This window comes from Furipterus horrens, unplaced genomic scaffold (assembly GCF_987537825.1).
Source record: "Furipterus horrens unplaced genomic scaffold, mFurHor1.1.pri manual_scaffold_5, whole genome shotgun sequence".
Classification (NCBI taxonomy): domain Eukaryota; kingdom Metazoa; phylum Chordata; class Mammalia; order Chiroptera; family Furipteridae; genus Furipterus; species Furipterus horrens.
Genome location: NW_028327175.1, coordinates 162,011,887 through 162,030,150, shown reverse-complemented (window position 1 = coordinate 162,030,150; position 18,264 = coordinate 162,011,887). Strand labels below are relative to the sequence as shown.

Here is an 18,264-nt window from a genome sequence, read left to right as displayed (position 1 = left end):
GGATAGAAGTCCTTTTTTTTCTTAAATAAAGATTTTATTTCTTTAAAGAGAGGGGAAGGAAGGGAGAAAGAGAGGGAGAGAAACATCAATGTAAGGTTGCCTCTCATGTGCCCCTAACCGGGGACCTGGCCCACAACCCAGACATGTGCCCTGATTTGGAATTGAACCGCGACCCTTTGGTTCTCAGGCTGGCACTCAATCCACTGAGCCACACCAGCCAGAACTAGAAATCCTTTCAAGGATATGTGATTTCCAAATATTTTCTCCCAGGCTGTAGCTTGCCTTTCATTCTCTCGTTAGTATCTTTTGCAGAGAAAAGTTTTAAATTTTGATGCAGTCCAATTTATTAATTTATTTTATGGATCATACTTTTTTTTTTTAAAGATTTTTACTTTTAGAGGGGTGAAGGGAGGGAGAAAGAAGGAGAGAAACATCAATGTGTGGTTGCCTTTCATGTGTCCTCAAATGGGAACCTAGTCTGCAACCCAGGCATGCACTTTGACTGGGAATTGAACCGGCCACTCTTGGGTTCACAGGCTGGTGATCAATCCACTGAGCCACACCAGCCAGGGCTGGATTGAACTTTTGATGTCATATCTAAGAACTCTGTCTAACCCTAAGTCACAAATTTCTCTTAGAATTTTTATAGTTTTCCTTTTTTATGTTTAGATCTATCATCCAGTTAATTTTTGTATTAGGTGTGAAGTATCGGTCAAGGTTATTTTTATGCATATGGATGTCCATACTATGTTTTTTCAGTCTTGTTGTAATGAGAGGAATAAAGCATGTGGAATAAAATAGAATAGTGGTTAATATCTTTGATTCTGGAAACAATGGACCCAGATCAGATTCTGAGTTCCTTGATCTGTGTGGACTTGGGCAGGTGAACCTCTTCAAATCTTTACAGCTTTGGAGAGTTGCAGGAAAGATTACCTGAGATAACACTAAGTATTTGGCAAGGCACTTGATACATAATAAACATTTAATAAATGGTAGTGACTACTTCTGCTATTTTTATGGCTGGTTAGGTAAAAGTTATTAGTATTAACTGGAGTATTAAGCAGAGAGCCCTGGCTGGTGTGGCTCAGTGGATTGAGTGTCAGACTGCAAACCGAAAGATCACTGATTTGATTACCTATCAAGGGTACATGTCTGGGTTAAGGGCCAAGTCCCCAGTTGGGGGCCACTGAGAGACTACCAATTGGTACTTCTCTGGCACATCAATGTTTCTTTCCCTTTCTTTCTCCCTCCCTTCCCCTCTCTCTAAAAATTAATAAATGCGATCTTTAAAAATAGAGTAGACAAGGGCTGTCTTTGATAATTGTGAGCAAGGTGAGTGAATATGTTTTGGGTGAAAATTTTTACGAGATCCTTCCCATTCCGCCTCTTCTCTTTTTCCTTTTTCTCTTCCTTTCTCCTTTCTGTCCTGTCCATATTGCTCATCCTGGGTCTCAGGTGTTAAAATATGGTGAGATATAGATATTCAGATATAGAAGGAATAGAATCCAGGTATTTTTATGGGGCAGGGAGTGAGAATTGATGAAATTGATTTTTTAAGGAAGAGGCTATAATGGTAAATAGATTCAGACTGGGCAACTATGACTAGACAGTACAGAATTGTGTAATCCATTTTGAAATGGCATTTATGTGCTTGAACAAGGACGTTTCTTTAAGTCAAATGCTCAAATACTATATATAAAATTAACAAACTATCAGAATATTACTAATTATTATTAGTAAACCATCAGGATATCTTTCTTTCTCCTTAACATTTCACAGCAAGATGCTTTTATTGCCAGTGGGAGTGGAAGGTGAGTGCTGTAGGAGATCAGGAACACTGAAGGTTCAGTATAGGCTAGAAAATTTTGGGGTGCTGCTGTTAGGTTCTGAAATTATTTTACCTCGTAAATACCGATTTATTGAAGCCAGAAATTATTTATTTTTTGGAATGTTGCAAATACCTGGTATGTGACAAGCAGATTGTAATGAATTAGCCTTTTTTTCTCTTTGTGTGTGTATACTGTCTCACTTTTCTTTTAGCTCCCGACAAGAGGTGTCAGGGAGCAAATATTTGAAGAATTACTTTCACTTGGCCTGAATGAGATTGGCCTCTATGAATATCTTGCTGGCCTTACTCAGTACAAAGTACTTTCTTCCTGCTTTCAGGGAGACTCCATGGTGATATTGCCTTCTTCCTGCTTTTAAATCAGGTCCTGATAACAGGAGGGAAATAAGCACAGCATAAAAGAGTAAATAAGGGACCATTCTGTGTACCTATTATATAGAGGAAATTTGTAGTGGACTTCATTCTGATGTAAGAATGACAGGCAGATGGCTGTAAAAGCCTGTAGGCATTTTCCATTAGTATTTGGCATTTATTACCCCAACTTAGGTGAGTTCCAGTCTAGTAGCTTTGAAGAACATATATCTTGTTTATTGAGATAACAGTTGTTTCCTGAAAAGCTAACATTTAGTCTTGTTTTGGTTCTTCAGAAACTCATTTGACATTTCTGATAGAGTTTCTTCATCTCTAAGACAGGAGCGGTCTCAACATTCTGTTACTTACAGGAAAAAGATGGCTGTCATCTCTTGGTATAAAGCTGGCTCATAATTTTTTAAAACTTACATATGTATTTGTTATATACATCGTCGTCGTCGGCAGCCGTCCGTCTCGAGAGACGATGGTGTAGCTTCTTAAGAGTCTATCTGCACTGCCGAGAATGGCTGTGCAGTCCGACTCGGGAGTGACACGGTATCTGTCTCCTCCCGTGTTGAATCGACATCTTGCGATGACGCTGGAGTGTCCTCTCCAGTGAAGCTACAGAGCCTGGGCAGGGTGATATGGAGGGTCTGCTGTTGCCCATGCAGCAGAACCCCCTCTCTTCGCAGCTGAAGGGTCCAAGGGAAAGACGGAGTCAATACAGCTTGGCTTCAGGTGCGCCGCAGGAGTTGCCGGTGTTGACTACAACGTCAAACCGCCTTAGGGACTCCGGCTCCGGATTTTCTGTCGGGGTTTACTCCCTTAGCCTTTCCCCTGAAGAGGTATGCCGCAAGGCAGCGGAGGTTTTTTGGAGTCAAGAGTTTTCCTTCTCTGATGTGCCCTGACTGGAAGATCGAACCAGCGACACTTAGCTTGCAGGCTGATGCTCAATCCACTGAGCCAAACCAGCCAGGGAGTGTTATATACATAATCAAGTAAAATTACATATACTATTTTCTACTTTTTTGATTTAACATGTTTCATGTCAATACATATAAATCTAATCACTGTTTTTAATTGCTGTGAAGTATTTTATGAATGTACCCTAACTTTAATCAATCCCCTGTTGATGGAACATTAAAGGGAATTATTTCTGTTATTCATTATAATGTATAATGTTTTATTCATTATAATGTGTAATGAACATTTTTGTACTTGTATCTTTCTGTCCTTGGCTGATGTTTTCTTTGGGATAAATTTCTTTGTGGTAAATTCTTAGAAGTAGAATACATAGGTTAAGGAAATGTAAACTTTAAAGTTTTGATAATCTCTTTCATTCTGTTTTAAAAACCAACTTTATTGAGTTATAACTTACATACAATTCAATGCACCTGTTTTAAGAGCACACTTCGATGAGTTTTGACTAACATATACAGCAGTGAAATAGCCACCACAAACAAGACAGAACATTTCCATCACCCAACAAGTTCCCTGGTACCTCTTTGCAATTAGTTTCACTCCCTGCCCTCTACCAGTGATTCCAGGCAACCACTTAATCTGCTGTCTATTACTATTAGATTTCCCTTTACTAGAATCTCCTAAAAATATAGTATATAGTCTTTTGTGTGGCTTTTTTTTTGGGGGGGTGGTCAGCATAATATTTTTGAGAGGCATTTATGTTGGTGTGTCTTATGTTTGTTAATTTCTTTTTATTGCTAAATAGTATTCCTTTGCATGAATATACCAAAAATTTTTTATCCATTCAACTGTTGATAGATGTTTGGGTGATTTCTAGTCTTTGGCTGTTATAAATAAAGCTACTACATATAATCATTTGTGCAGAAGTCTTTTTGTGAAGTATATGTTTTTATTCCTCTTAGGCTAATGCTTAGTAGTATAGTTATTGGATCAAATGCAGAGATATGTTTAGTTTTATAGAAAACTGTAAGATCTTCTACCAGTGAGGTGTGCCTCTTCTACCACAGATGAATTATGAGAGTTTAGATTGCTCCACGTTCTTGCCAACTTTTGGTGGTATCTGTCTTCTTTTGATTTTTGCCACTCCAGGAGGCATGCTGTGGTATCCTGTTTTTTTAACTTAAGGGGATATGTTCTGACAACTCCGTCCCTGTGCTTCCCCTGTATCCCTGAAACCACAGATAGTAATGAACTCTATATATACAGTGTTTTTTCCTCTACATACATACTATGATAAAGTTTACAGCTTCTCTTTGGTATATCGAAGTTGCCATCATCACTACTCTTGCACTTTGGGGCCTTTGAAGTAAAATAAGAGTTACTTGAATACAAGTATCCTGGTAACCAGATGTTTACTAAGTGACTAACGTGTGGGTAACATATACAGTGTGGATAAGCTCGACAAAGGGATGATTCACATCCCAGCTGGATGGAGGTAGAAGGCATGAGATTTCATTGCACTACTTAGTGTGGAGAGAAAACATGAAATTTCCTACCATTTTGAGTGCAGCTTTCTCTTGGTTAGGCATTTGCTTGGTTGTTGCAGCTTCTTAACTGGTTTCTAGAGTTCTCCCACAGTTACTTTGGTGTGCATGTTTATTGTTTATTTGGTGTTTCTGTGGGAGAATGAGAGCCTTGTTCTTATTTTGCCATCATGCTGATGCTGCTCTAAGTGTGGATAATTTTCAGGCATTATTTCCTCAAATATCTTTTCCTTTTTCCTCTTTCCTTCTGGAACTCTATAATTACACATATGAGGGAGGGGACTCCCCGTAGAACAGAATTATCTTCTGGAGGGCAGGCCCCTTGTAGTACATACTTCCCCTGCTAGGTGCGTGTTCTAGGTGGGAATCCATCTCTATCAGTGTACCAGCTGGCATTGTTGTGAGAGGCTGCATTCAGCTTCAGTGAGTTTTTTTGAAGACTTTTCAATGCATTTGCTCATTTCATCATGGGTGATTTAAGAGCACACCTGCCCACACTGCACTGAGGGTTCAGCAGTTTTTGACCAAAAAAACAGCATGACCCCCCACCCTCTCTATTTACCTGATCTCTCTCAGACTTTTTTTTTTATTTCCCTGGATGAAAAAAGTTCCCAAAGGGAAGTATTTTGCTTATGTGGAAGAGGTGAAACCAAAAATGGCAGAATTGAACAAGGGATGGGAAAGAAAAAAAAAAAAAAAAAAAAAAAAGGCAGAAGCACCAAAAGGCACCAAAATCGAAGAGTTCAAAAACTGTTTTGAGCAGTGTCCGTAGGTGTATGCATCAAATAGTGAGTACTTTGAAGGTGACTGAAATTTAAACATGTAAGAATAAATACTCCATTTTTTATAAATCCCTTTCTTTTTGAGTTCCCCCTGGTATATTAGACCAGCTGATACTGCTGCACAGGTTACGGAAGCTGTTCATTTGTTTTCCAGACTTCATTTTACTCTCTGCTTCAGTTTGGATAGTTTAGTAGCTATATGTCTTTTAAGTTCACTGATTTTTTTTTTTTTTTTAAAGTTTGTAATCTGTTGTTAATTCCATCCAATGGAATTTTCAGTTTTGCTCTATTTTTTATCTTTTGAAGTTCCATTTGTTTCTTTTTTTATATTATTTTTTTTCTTTCCTCATCATCTTCATGTTTTCCTTAGAATAGTTTCGCTTATTTATAATAGCTATTTTAAAGGCATTGTTAATTCCATAGATAGCATGGTTGCATTCTAGACATATTACTATTGACTGATTTCTTTTTTTTTTTTTTTACCTGCTTATGGGTCACTTTTTTTGCTTCTTGCAAGTCTGGTAATTTTTTACTGGAAGCTGAACGTTGCGAATTTACTTTGTTGTGAGCAAATTTTGTTTTTTTTCTTTAAAGAGTCTTAAACTTTGTTCTGGAAAACAGTTACTTATGGATTAGCATAATCATTCCAAAGCTTGTCTCTTAAGGGCAGATCTAGAATATTCTTTACTCTAGGTCTAATTTGGCCTCTCTATTAAAGTGTGTTCCTCCTGGAATTTATTTAGTGCTCTTTGTTTTCAGGAGTGGTCTCTGCAGTCTGGCTCTTGGGAACTTGAGTGTTTCCCTGCTTTTCGAGCTTTGGGTATTATTTGGCTTACAGCTCCCCAATAATCGTTCTTTATCTGGTTTTGTGGTTTTCACTCTATTCATGTGCAGATTGTTTTTCAGCCAAAAATTCAGAGACCTAATGCAGATTTCTAGAGCCCTTGTGTGTGTGTTTTTCATGTCAAAATTTTATTAAAAAGAAAAGACTAAATGGTTTTTTATTCTGCCTGAATAGCAGCATCTCCAAGTTTCTCTCAATCAGGACTCAGTTGGTTAATCTGAAGTTTCTTGGCAACTCTCTGCTTTAAAGGACTCCTTCTTCTTCTTCTTTTTTTTTCATAATACTTGTTCAGGTGGGAAAATCCTCTCCAGTCCAGAGTGCTGGTTTAATAACAAAATGAGACCTTCTCTGGAACCTTTAAATTTTATTTTTCTTGGCATTCCTAAATTCCAGTTTTTATCACCTCAACTCATAGGACTCACTGGATTCTTTTTGGGTTCCCCACTCTGTGCCACTATCTGGAACTTGTCACTATTCTCAAAGCCAGGATGGGGCTTGGTTTGTTTGTTTCTCTTTTCTTAGGGATCACAGTCCAGCATAGTCGTGTTTGAAAACCCTTGTTTTGTCTATTTTACAAGTTTTCTAGTTATTGACAGCAAAAGGAAGACATTCTCATACATTTAAAAATTGATATATAATTTATATATCATAAAATTTCCATATTTGAAGTACACAGTTTCAGTGGTTTTCAGTATATTTACTACATTGTGTAACCATTGCCACTAATTTCAGAATAATTCTATTAGCCCCCAAAAGAAACCCCATATGCATTTAAGCTGTCACGCCCCATTGCTCCTTCCCCCTCCCCTGATAACCACTAATTTAATTTGTCTCTATGGATTTGCCTATTCTGAATATTTCATGTAAATGGAATCATACGTGTGGTGTTTTGTGTCTGGCATCTTTCATTTACAATGTGCTCTATGTTTATTCATGTTTATCATGTAACACTGCTTCATTTCTTCTTAATTGCCCAATAATATTCCATTGTATGGATATACAACATTTTGTTTATTCATTCACTTGATGAACATTTGGGTTGTTTCCACTTTGGGGCTCTTATGAATAATGCTGCAATTCGTAATTTTTTTCTTCTAATAATTTGTAATATTGTAAACAGGGCTGAGTTTATCACTGGTTTTATTTAATCAGTTGACATTGAGCAATATATAAAATAGCAAATAATTATTGAGCAGTTGCATTGTGGTAGACAGTGTTCTCAGCACTTCCTGTGTTTCTTTTGTTTAATCTTCAGTCCATCCCTATGAGGTAGATGTTGCCATTCCAGTTTACTGATGCAGAAATGGAAGCCCAAGATGCCATAGCTAGTGGAGGCCACTGTGCTCAGTACAGTGGACGATACAGAGTTGTGTAGGACCTAGTAACTGCTCTAATTTATACACTCCAGTAGAAGTAATATATAAAGTTAATCCTGGGTGTCACTGTGGGAAATTATTTGAACGGGAAAAAAATCCTGTTTAAATTGAAAATATTTTGATGATTGCTTCACTGTTAACCAGTTGCACCAATTTTTCAGGAGGTATTTTCATTGGGATCAACCTTGACTAGAAGTTGGTAGGAATTTACACAGTATTTGAGGATTTGAAAAAGGGCAGCAGAACGTTCCTAGCGATGCTTGGATTTTCAGCTCCAAATCATATCTTATTCCCTCATTGTTAAAAAAAGATATCATATGGATCACATATCATCCAAGGACTTTTATTTATTAGGGATATTATCATGACTGGAGAAGATGAGACTCCTTATTTTCTTTAAAAAAATCATTAATATTACTAACTTTTTGTTTCCTCCTTCTCTTCCTCACTCTCTCCCTTCCCAACTCTTTTTTCCTTCCTTCCTTCCTTCCTTCCTTCCTTCCTTCCTTCCTTCCTTCCTTCCTTCCTTCCTTCTTTTCTTTTTTCTTTCTTTCTGTGAGTTTATCCTTATGTCAAATATATCAAATTCTTTGGGGATCTTTGTGGTGAAAGGTGAAAATATGACTGCATTAGTTTACTTTTGCACCCTACCCTGTTGTATTAGTTTTCTATTGCTGCATAGTAATTTACTTCAATCCTAGCATCTTAAACAACACCCATTTATTATCTCACAGTTCTGTAGTATTTCTGTAGGTCCCAAGACCTGGTGGGTTCAACTGGGTACTCTGCTTAGAGTCTCACGAGCACAAAATCAAGGTATTGGCTAGACTGGTCTCTAATCTGGATGCCTTGGGGAAGAATCCACTTCCAAGTTCATTCAGATTGTTGGGAGAATTCAGTTACTGTGGCTGTAGGTCTGAGGTCCCAGTTTCCTTTACAGGTGACTCCTCTGACTTTTGTTAAATCCTCCTTGTGCTTGGAATCTCTGATTTCTGTCACCAGCCACAGAAAACTCTGCTTTCTAAACAACTCATGTGTATAATCAGGCTCACCATGATCATCTCTCTCCCTATCTTAAGGTTGACTGTGCCATGTAACATATAGTGTAATCACAGTGGTGATGTCTCAGGGAGGAACCTGTGCCACAATCAAAGGAGAGGGGATTATGCAAAAGTGAGAGTCATTCTTAGAATTATGCCTTCTACAGTTATTAATTTTCATTTTAAAACATTGTGAAAGTCACATTTTTAATAAAACAGACGAGTTTTCTACTTCCAGGTCTCATCCTGAACTTCCCTCACTCCTTTTTTTAATTTTATTTTTTTGTTTGATTTTTAGAGAGAGGGGAAGGGAGGAAGAAAGAGAAAAGAGAAAGAAACATTGTTATGAGAGAGAAACATTGATTGGTTTGCCTTCTGTACAATCCCAGACTGGGACTGAACCTGCAACCCAGGCATATAACCTGACTGGGAATTGAACTGGCGACCTTTCAGTTTGTGAGACGATGCCCAACCAACTGAGCCATACTGACTGGAGCACCCTCACTCTTTCTTGAACTTCTCTCTTTCCTTCCCTTAAAATAGTTGACTTCTTGCCCTGTCTTGATAGCTCAGTGATTAGAGCGTCTTCCTGATTTACCGAGGTTGTGTGTTCCATCTCTGATCAGGGCACATACAAGAAGCAACCGATGAATGCATAAATAAGTGGAACAACTAACTCTCCCTCTCTCCCTCTCTAAAAAAATTAATAAAACAGTTGGTCTCTTTTCTCTATTTTTCTCTGTTGGGTAGCGTGCTTGTCTTTGACTTCACCCTTGACTGTCCAAGGAAATGTGAATTTATGTTTTAGAATAGTGTTTTCCTAAAATCACCTTCCTTTGTGCTGATCAATTATATAAGCAGTGTTTGACTGCAGACATTATCACCATCATCCCTGTGTGTAGTACTTAGCTACTCACAGGCATCAGCAAGGTATTTCTCATCTATGTGATCTGCACATAAACTGCACTTTTTTTTTCATTCCTTCCTCTTTTGCATTAAGATTCAAAGATGTCTCACTGTCTGCAAGTTCAAGAAGTATGTTAAAACCCTATATATCTCTCAATCATTCTATAGCTAGTAATATTGCTATAATTCCATTTTATCTCAGCAGGGTCCAGTAGAAAGCACATCATAATGAAAAACAGTAATTTAAAGCTGTGTTTGGTGGAGCATTCTGAAGGCTTATAGATCTATCTAAAGCAACAGGGGATTTTTCAGGCTGCCTGGAGAACCCAAAGAGGTCATAGCTTCAGAAACAACATAATTTTGCTCATATTTTATGTAAAGGCTAGCACTGGGAAGAAATGGCTAATGGATCTGGGGTCTCCTCTTAGTTAGCATTAGATTTTCTTCATTTAGTATTATTCACTGAAGAAGAAAATTAATTTATAAAAAGCTTCAGTGTGTAATTTAGGATTCTTAATGTATAAGGAGAGTTATGGGATTTATAATTATGAATTAATTTAGAATGAAGATGGCATGGTTGTCCTTGGTTGTAAGAGAAGTCGTAAATTTAGTCGTTTTTTAAAGATTTTATTTATTTATTTTTTAGAGAGAGGAAGGGAGGGGGGAAGAGAGGGAGAGAAACATTGATGTGCAAGAGAGACATTGATCAGTTGCCTCTCCTATGCCCCCAACTAGGGGACTTGGCCCACAACCTAGGCACGTACCCCGACTGGCAGGACCTACTAAGCTACATCCACCAGAACAAGTTGAGTTCTGATATTGGGTAGGAAAGAAGGAAATGACAAGACTTACATATTGCTCCATTTGGATAGAGTCAGCTGTTGTGAACAAGTGTTTATCTTTTATTCATTCATTCACTGTTTATTACATATCTACCATTTGCCAGGCTATGTATTGTGCTCTAATAATGGACCCTGCCTACCTTTATGGATTCCATGCTGTGTTGGGCAGTACCTACAGGAGGAGTTATAGTACTGTGTGATAAGTGCTATTAGAGGGGAGTGCAGTGGGTATCCAGAGGGGATGTTCTCCAGAGGTTGGAAAAGGCTTCATGAGGGAGGTGACACTTGAGCAGAGTCTTGAAAGGAAAAGAGTTTGTGCCATGCTGGTGGTGGGGAGATGAGCATTTTGAAGAAAGGAAGTGGCACTTGCCAGGATTGGAAGTTTTCTAGTCTGCTGTGTCCAGGGGAGTGTGAGGAGTTTAAGACTAGAGCTTAGAAAGTGGGTAGGGTAGGGAAGAGGCAGGGGTTAAGAGCAGAAAGGCGAATGGTATCCACCTGATTGTGAATGCTCTTTTTGTCAATCTGCCTTATTTAAGTAACTTTCCTATGTGAATAAGGTTTATATCACCTGCCAAGAAATGATGGGATTAGGCCATTAAAAAAAGAAAGAAAATATAATGAGCATATATGAAGTCTCCCATTCTTATTTCCTCTTTTTTATTCTTTTTTTTTTGCATAGTGTATCAGGAAGTGAATTGCTGATCCTTCACAAATATTTGTTTTGTACTTATGTATAGGTATTGTGGGAGCATGTAAAAATTATATAGGACCTTTGACTTAGAGTTAAACTAGGTTGTCTCCCTTATCTTACAGAGGAGGAAACCGAGGATCAAGAGAAGTGAAATATGCTTGCCTAATTACAGCTGGTTTGTAACACAGTTGGAATTAGGACCCCAGATCTGTATTCCAGTTAAAGGACTTTAAAAAATTCTGTTTTAGCTTATTGATTTTAGAGAGAGGGGAAAGGAGGGGGAGAGAGAGGGAGAGAAACATCAGTGTGAGAGAGAAACATCAATTGGTTGCCTCTTGTATGAGTCCTGACAGGGACTGAGCTCGCAACCTAGGTATGTGCCCTCACGAGGAACTGAACCTGAGACCTTTCAGTTCACAGGATGATGCTCCAAACAGCTGAGCCACTCCAGCCAGGGCTAAAGGCCTTTTTTTAAAAATAGCTAAATTACAAACCTTTGTTATGTCTTGAGTTCCTACAAAATCATATATGTAAATATAATTTGAGGATATTTTTTCCCTCTGGCTCTCAGCATGTACTGTCAAGGCAGAATGCTGTACATTATTTACATTCTCTGTGGTACACGTTTGGACCATATTCATAGTGTTTTTGTTTTTTTTTTTAAAGGGACAACATTTATTCCTTTTCCAAATGTTACAGTAAACCAGGTGGAATAAAATGGTTTTAGAAGTTAGAAAAAAATAAGTGCAAATCTGGGGTTTGGCCATTAAAAGTTATTTACAACAATGGGAGGGGGGAAAAGACAACGAGAAGTTGTTTCACATTACAGACCTTCCCCCATCCCAAAGCCTAATACTCGCTGACCAAGTCAAAAAAAGACACAGTTGATTCACAAGCTGGAGGTTTGAACTTGAGTAAGACATTTATAAAAACCTAGACAGGGGCAGTGTCCTCCCCTAGCCCAGGTGCCACATAGGCACAGCACAGGAGACTAAAAACTCAACAGTGGGGGAAGGCTGGACACTCAGGGTTTGGGAGTGTTGGCACAGCACATCTGGCTCAGGGATTTGGGGAGTAAACAAAACCTACTTGGAAAAGAATTGGGGGAGAAAACCAGCAATTGGCCTCTACGGGGTTGTGGACAGGGAAAGAGGTAGGGCCACGGGCAGGAGGATTTCACATCACTAACCTAACTTGGGAAACAGCAAGGGACCATCTTCAACTGGCCTTGAGAGGAAGACCAGGTGGATGATGGGAGAATCCACAAGAGGGAAGGAAAGGAGGAAAGGGATGGATCATGGCTGGGAGGGGGCAACAGCCCCTTCCTTTCTGGGCACAGGAAGGCAGCCAGGGCACCAAGTCCAGGCAGTGACCTCAAGGACAATACAATTTTTGCAGCTTAGAGATCACCCACCTGCCCCCACCCAGCTACTCCTTCTGCTCACTGGCAGGTGTCCGGCCACTCTCTGGCCTAAAGGGAGTGGAGAGCTGTGCAGCCTGGGGCCCTGCCTCTTCTTCTGTGTCTCCTCCCTTAGAGGCAGGGCTAGCCTCTGCCCCTTTGGCCTGGGGTTCCTGGCTCTCAGGGATGGCAACAGCCTGGGCAGTGCCTTCCTCGTTGCAGGCACCAATCTCCCCCTGCTCCTGCTCTTCTTCTGTGGGTGAGGAAGCAGACGATTCACCCTCACCCTCCTTCCGATTTCTCTTGAAGAGCAGGCCACTCAATTTGAAATGCTTCTTATAAGAGAATTTCTTCTTCTTGGAGGCCTCCTTGGAGGGTACATCCCCCTTGGCTTCAGCTCCCTGGCATGGGGGTGCTGGCTAGATGGTATCACCAGTGGCCCCGGCTGCCTCCTCTGTTCTGTTCACAGGGGGCGACTCCCCTTCACCCTTGGGGTATAAGTCTCCATTGCTTTTCACGTGGCCCTTCTCCTGTCCGTTGACCTTAACGGGGGAAGTGCCTGCTGCCTCCTCAGTGGTGACGTCGCCCGGGGAGCCTTGGACCTCTGGCTACCCATGATGGGGGGGTGGGGGGGAGTTTCTGCTGGAGGGCGCCCAGAGCCGCCCCGGGCTCGCGCCGCAGGGGTTAGTTGGGCGGGGTTGGCCTGGCCGCCGAAGGGGTGGGGCTTGTGCTCAAGGGGGAAGGTTATGGGGGGAAACCCAGCTGCAGGTCGACTCTGTGCCAGACCCCACCACTGCACTAGCCGGTGCTCTGCTCCGCGCCAGAATCCATAGTGTTCTTTTCTATGTCATGGAATATAACCTTTGGAGTCTGAGTCTGAGGAGAGGCTTTCCTTCTGCTTGCACAGCTCTGGCACATGCACCTGGATTCTGTCCCATTTGTGTGGAGAGGATGGTTCAGCCCTAAACGTGGCTCTAAGGAAGCAGAGAGAAGGCTCTGTAGTGGGCTAATTCATACTTCTCTCTACTGGCCTTTTTTCAAGCTCAACATTTTTATATTTCACTTTACCTTGTTAATTGTTCATGCTGATAGCATTGCCAGCAGTTCTGCCCCAGTGAAGCCTGTGTGCTGCATTACATGTGAAATCACCACTTTGGTCAAGATGGCGACATAGGTAAACGTGGCTCACCTCCTCACACACTCACATCAAAATTACAACACAATTACAGAACAGCCATCACTCAGAACTGTTAGAAATCAAGTTGAATGGAAGTCTGACAACTACGGAATTCGTCGTCGTCGTCGGCAGCCGTCCGTCTCGAGAGACGATGGTGTAGCTTCTTAAGAGTCTATCTGCACCGCCGAGAATGGCTGTGCAGTCCGACTGGGGAGGTATCTGTCTCCTCCCGTGTTGAATCGACATCTTGCGATGACGCTGGAGTGTTCTCTCCAGTGAAGCTGAAGCTACAGAGCCTGGGCAGGGTGATATGGAGGGTCTGCTGTTGCCCATGCAGCAGACCCCCCCTCTCTTCGCAGCTGAAGGATCCAAGGGAAAGAAGGAGTCAATACAGCTTGGTTTCAGGTGCGCCGCAGGAGTTGCCGGTGTTGACTACAATGTCAAACCGCCTTAGGGACTCCGGCTCCGGATTTTCTGTCGGGGTTTACTCCCTTAGCCTTTCCCCTGAAGAGGTATGCCGCAAGGCAGCGGAGTTTTTTTGGAATCAGAGTTTTCCTTCTCTGATGTGCCCTGACTGGAAGATCGAACCAGCGACACTTAGCTCGCAGGCCGACGCTCAATCCACTGAGCCAAACCAGCCAGGGTCACTACGGAATTAAAGAAACCATATCCATCCAGACTGTTAGGAGGTGTGGAGACATGGAATGGGCCGGTCACACATCCACATGTGGTGAATAAAAATTCGGGAGGGTATCTCAGGAGTGAGGAGTTGCAGCCCAACACAAGGCCTCCCAGCCTACGGTTCCAGTGCCAGGAAGATAAGTCCCCACAACTTCTGGCTGCAAAAGAAGTGGGAATTGAGCCGGTGGAAAAAACGTCTGGAGTCCCAAGCAGTTCATTTTAAAGAACCCACACATGGACTTACTCAGACTCACTCCCTCTGAGTTCCAGCATTGGGGTGGCAGTTTGAAACACACCAGTTGCATACAGGGAGGAACTGAAGTGTATGGCATCGAAGCAAGAGCTGGGAGACAGCTTTCTCCCAGACAGAAAGGCAGGCAGAGGTCATTGTTCTTTTTTCTGAACCCTTTCCACAGAGATCCACAGAACTGGCAGGTGGGTGCCATATCTGAGGCTCCATCAACCTGGCTAACACTGTTTGCCCCCCCCGGAGGTCTCCTGAGACTCCATGTCACCCAATTTATGAGTCCGGTCAAACTGTTAACAAGAGACTTTCCCATATAAATGACTGGTCTTGGCTCATGCTGCACAACTTCCTAAATCCCCTCAAACAACAGTGGCCTCAGTGGACCCCCAGCCCCTGTACCTCTAGCTAAGTGGCCCCAAGTTTGGCAGTAGCAGCAGCCAGCTTAGATTCGCAGCTTAACTTCGCCTGGGAATCTCCAAGCCCAGCACAATTAGCAGCCATCTTGGATTCCTTTATAGCGCAGGCAGGGCAGCTCCAGGCAAAACACAGGTTGGGGCTGACCTTGGCCTGCACCACCCGGGAAACCCCAGGACCTGCCCACCCAGTGGGCAGCTACAGACCACATCAGAGCACCACCATCCTGCCCCGGCACAGCTGATTCTCCACAAAGCACGGAGGTTGGTGGTTCAAGCTCTCAGCCCGTTTTTACAGCTGACTGGCCTGGGTAATACCTCCCATTGATCTGCCAAAAGCATTCAAGACTCAATTACAAGAGGAACTTTTACTCGGCCCACATGAAGGGCGCACCTCAAGTACCCAGCTTAGGTGATAGAGGAGGCTGTGTCACTGGACCCTACAGGACACCTACTACATAGGCCACACTACCAAGACATGGAGTCAAAGCAGCTTTACCTAATACATGGAAACAAACACAGGGAGGCTACCTAAATGAGGAGACAAAGAAACATGGTCCAAATGAAGAACAGGTCAAAGCTCCAGAAAAAGAACTAAACAGTCCTGTGTGGTGTGGCTCAGTGGATTGAATGCCAGCCTGCAAACTGAAAGGTCACTGGTTTGATTCCCAGTCAGGGCTCATGCCTGGGTTGTGGGCCAATTTCTCAGTTGGGGGCATGTGAGAGGCAGCCGGTTGATGTATCTCTTGTGCATTGCTATTTCTCTTCCTCTCTTTCTCCCTCCCTTCCCCTCTCTAAAAAATAAAAGAAATAAAATATTAAAAAAAAAACAAAAAAAAAACAAAATGGAGATAAGCAATCTCTCATATGCAGAGTTCAAAACATTGGTTATAAGGATGTGCAAGGAACTTAGTACCACAACAGCACAAAAAAGATCCAGTCAGAAACAAAGGATATATTAATTGAAATAAAGAACAATTTACAGGGAAACAACAGTAGAGTGGATGGAGCAGAGAATCACATCAATGATTTGGAACATAAGGACGCAAAAAACAACCAATCAGAACAAGAAGAAGAAAAAAATCCAAAAAATTGAGGATAGTATAAGCAGCCTCTGGGACAACATCAAGAGGTCCAATATTCACATAATAGGAGTGCCAGTAGGAGAAGAGAAAGATCAAGAAATTGGAAATCTATCTGAAAAAATAATGAAGGAAAACTCCCCTAATTTGGTGAAAGAAATAGACATACAAGTCCAGGAAGCACAGAGAGTCCCAAACAAGATGGACACAAAGAGGCCCACTCCAAGAATGCCAAAGATTAACGATAAAGAGAGAATCTTAAAAGCAGCAAGAGAAAAGCTGTTAGTTACCTACAGGGGAGTTCCCATAAAACTGTCAGCTGATTTCTCAAAAGAAACTTTGCAGGCTAGAAGGGATTGGCAAGAAATATTCAGTCATGAAAAGCAGGGACCTACAGCCAAGATTGCTCTACCCAGCAAAGCTATCATTTAGAATCAAAGGACAGATGAAGAGCTTCCCAGATAAGAAACAACTAAAGGAGTTTGTCATCACCAAACCATTATTATATGAAATGTTAAAGGGACTTAAAAAGAAGAGGATCAAAACTATGAATGATAAAATGGTAATAAATACAAATCTATCGACAGATGAATCTAAAAAACAAACTTAGCAAACAAGAACAGAGACAGGATCATGGATACAGAGAGCATTTTGATGGTTGCCAGATGGAAGGGGGTATGGGGGGAGGGGTGAAGAGGTGAGGGGATTAAGAAGTATAAATAGGTAGTTAGAGAATAACCATGGGGATATAAATTACACTATAGGAAATGGAGTAGCCAAAGAACTTCCATATGTGACCATGGGCATGAACAATGGTGTGGAGATTGTCTTGGGGGGGGGGTGCTGGTGGAGAGGGGCATGGGAGGAAAATTGGGGCAACTATAGCATAATCAGTAAAATATAAGTTAAAAAAATTGAAAAATATGAAGGGCCAAGTGATGATGATGTGATTGGTAGTAGTAAATCACAAAGCTGCAGTTTGAATAAGAGGGTTAAAGTTTTGCACCTGGGACTGCTGAGTCAGGACATGACTATGAACTCTGAACTGTCACTTAGGCCTGCACATGTGCTTTCTGTGGGGGTAGCTTTTGCATGCATTTTTTCCTTGGCTGAGACTATTTAACAAAGAAACTGAGGCTTACTGATGTGACTTGGCCATAAGAAACACTTTTATCCCATCTAGACAAAACTGCCCCAGGGAATTTCTATTATATTACTCTTTGCTTTTCCTTGCTGGGTGGTAGGTCACCACCATTAGACTTCCGAGGCGCCAGCCTGGTTAGCCAACCTAATGGAGTAAAATAATTCTAGCTCTGAATAATGGTGAACTTGGAGCAGTGCCCAGTGTAATTAAACTCCTGGAGCAAAAAATTTGATTTTTGTCTTTATTCATTTCAAAGAAGAAGCTTGTGGATGGCAATGTGCTATATTCCAAGTAAGGAAAAATAGTGTCTCTAGAGATTTATGCCATTGCCTTGAAGATTGTTTAATTCTACATTAACTTTAGATAATTTAGTAGGAGAAAATTTTTTCTTAGTAGATGGCATTGCTAGGCAGGGTAAAATTTAGGGTGTTTGCCCATTTATTAAAAGACTGTCCAATTGGGTTACATATAAATTATATAATCTCCAGTATACTTAAAGACTGTATGAACTCTTATGACTCAGATTTCCCCCCAAAAAGCTACGGATTAAGTGGCCTTTAGGGTATCCCATCCATTCCTTTTGTGTTCTGTTTTGTTTTCCAGTATTAATTGTTCTCTTAGCAAGTGAACTCAAGTTGACTAAAGTGGTAGGCTCCCAAAGTGTAAAGTAAGGAAAGAAAGTTCTAGAGCTTCCTTTTTTTAGCTAGTAAATTAATAAATTTGTGTACAGTATTCCCTCACTTATTGTGGGTATTATGTTCTAGACCCCCCCCTCAATAGGTGAAAATCCACTAAATCGGAACCTTACATTTATTTTAGTATTTATATATATTTTAAGCTTTATAAACCCTTCCCACACACTTATAAACCATTCCCAGTCCCTTATTAACCTTTTCCACACTTTTATAAACACTACTTATGTTCTTAAACATATCTACACTTTTAAACCTACGTAACTTTAACAACATACTTATACAG

General features: G+C 41.1%; 1 protein-coding gene and 1 pseudogene across 8 annotated transcripts in view; one reads left to right on the top strand and one right to left on the bottom strand.

The window, feature by feature from the left end:
• Positions 1-18,264, top strand: part of ASCC1 (activating signal cointegrator 1 complex subunit 1) — a 115,111-nt gene that overhangs the window by 20,826 nt on the left and 76,021 nt on the right. The gene's annotated exons all lie outside the window — the stretch shown is intronic.
• LOC150010256 (MARCKS-related protein pseudogene) lies at positions 12,572-13,158 on the bottom strand (annotated as a pseudogene).